The sequence below is a fragment of the Trichosurus vulpecula genome, chromosome 5, assembly GCF_011100635.1.
Source record: "Trichosurus vulpecula isolate mTriVul1 chromosome 5, mTriVul1.pri, whole genome shotgun sequence".
Lineage (NCBI taxonomy): Eukaryota > Metazoa > Chordata > Mammalia > Diprotodontia > Phalangeridae > Trichosurus > Trichosurus vulpecula.
The window spans coordinates 59,299,783-59,302,350 of record NC_050577.1 but is presented as its reverse complement, the minus strand read 5'-3'; positions in this window follow the sequence as shown (position 1 = coordinate 59,302,350).

The following is a 2,568-nucleotide window of genomic DNA, read 5'->3' as shown; positions in this document are numbered from 1 at the left end:
TGAAACCTGAACACTCCTAGTGAGCCCATTTTGGCCATAGTGGAAACTGATCCAATCAAGAGACCCCCTTCCTGCCATGTCTGTGGGATGGTTTTCCACCACACCAATCTCACTTTAGTAGTGGCCACTTAGGACTGGCCTTCAATCTGGTGTAGCATACCTTATCTCCCTTCTAGGACTGGGGCAATATAATTCCTTGAGAACACAGAATCATTCAGGGCTTGTGGATCTCTGATCTGCTTGGCAATCACTCCTAAGCCATAACTGTCCCTGCTAGATCTCCTCTCCCCCACTTTCTAACCCTATGTGACTCTTGACAATTGGTGACTTGAAATCTTGATCTGACTAAATGAAAATTATTTGAGTAAGTATTTACTAGGTGCCAAGCAATGTACTACAAATAGAAAAAGTTAGGCTGTCTCTTCTATAAAGAAACACACTCTAACTAGGAGATACAATAAGAGAAATAAAAGAAGAGAATAAAAGGAAATTCAGTTGTAAGGCAGATGTGAAAGCCTAGAGGTCCTAAAAGTACAGTAGAAAGAGGTAAAGGCCAATAGGTCATGTTCCATCAATAGTTCAGTTGACTGTTCTTGAGTCTGCCCAGCAGAGACACAGGGCAGATGCTAAGGCCTAGGATAGTGGTGTCAGACTCTACTGGAAATGGATGCCTAGCTGCATATTGACTTAGAAAACTAAATAATAGCATTACTTATGTTGTATAATATTTTTGTTTATTTTTTAAACATTTACCAATTATATTTTAATCTCTTTTGGAAGCACTCAGGAGTTTAGATACAAAGCTTGTAAGTGTCTGAGGTCAAATTTGAACTCAGGTCTTCCTGACTTCAAGCCCAGTGTTCTATCCACGGCACCACCCAGCTACCTAGTACAGAGAAATGTTAGAGGCATACCTCCAGAGAGGAGAGAGAGAAGTCAGCATAGATTGGGCTCATCAGAGAAGGCATCACAGAAAAGACTGGTCTTGATTTGGGCTTCAAAACACAGGTGAGATTTAAATTGGCAGAAAAAAGACAGAAGGTCATTTGAAGCAGAAACAAGTTTGTGACTAAATGGAGAGAAAAAGCCTATTCATGGGCTGGGGAGAAGAGTTGTTTCTAGAAGTTGGGAAGTCAAGTCTCAGCAACTTACAAAGAAAGGCCGAACCCATGCTGCGGAGACATGAGAAAATATGATTGATCTTCACCGAAGATTCTCTATCTCTCAAGGCCCCAGCAAGTTTCCATTATAAATATTTTATTATGAAGAATCATAATATACTTTTACAGGAGCATTTATCATAAAGATGTTCTACACTATGGAAATCTCAGCTGTCAGTTTTGAGGATTGCTGCTCAAAATTAACAGCAATAAAAGACCTAGTAAGTGCTTAATGAATGCTTTTTCATTCATTTTCATCTATTGATTTATTTGCTTTCCTGACTGATTTCTTTGCTCATGAGAATACAACAATTTTTATCAGTCTTGGCTTCCAGTTACTTATAGGCCTCAAAACTTTCAGTAAACAAAGTTCCTTCTTTTAAAAATATAAGAATGTGTGGATTCATGTATGAGGGCATGCACACACACACACACACACACACACACACACACTTCTTCAGCTTATAGCTTAAAACAGAGCACAAATAAACTTTAAAATCTAGTAACTATCTTTGAGTAAGCTGTGAAGGTCTCAAGTTTTACTTTTAAATTAAGAATAAGGTTATTAATGTTTTATTCAATGTTGATTCAATTTGGTGATATACTTTACCCTTTATTCTTATCATCTCATTAGTTGGTCTTTGTATTTGTAGTTACATTGATTATCTATAACTAAATATTACCCATTACAATAATCCATCTTTCTTTCATTTTTCCCCCTTTTCCTTACAATAAATAACAACCCAGGTTTAGTTACAGAGCAATCATTTCCCAGAGATCTTTCTTTTTAAATATCATTTCATTTTAATTTTTGACTTCAGAGGCTCTTCATTGTCTTTGGTGAGGCATATTAGGGGAATATTAGTGGAGGGACTACCCCACAGCCCATTATCCCAAAGGAAAGCTGCATTATCTGCCTCAGGATTCCAGGGGTATGGTACCAAGAGGTTCCTGGGTAACCTAAGGGATTAGACTGTGCTCTTTTCTGTTATCAGGTTCAAGTTCCCACTAGCTGTGTCCTGCGCTGTCCTGCCCTGTGCTGCTCTTCCAACCCTCCCACCCTGTTGTCATGGCCTAGTGACTAATGCCAGTTCCATTTTATTACTTAGCATTAGTTGCCTTTACAAAGGGATATTGACTTCAAAGATTTAGTGAGACAAAACATATAAATATATGTTCTTCCTCCTATATAACCTTGGTCTTTGAAAACAGGAGGGGAGAAAGAATAAGTAGGCTCAATTTACCTAAGTTCCTACATACCGTTGGTCCCACCAAGTTCATGTTCTATGGTGGCATCATTGCTAGAAGAGTCCTCATCTCAGCCACCACTAAGATGGGGTCCCGCTGAAGGTGACTCTTGAAGGTCACTCCTTACTCTTCAGGGCATTAGTGATGCAGTAACTCTGGA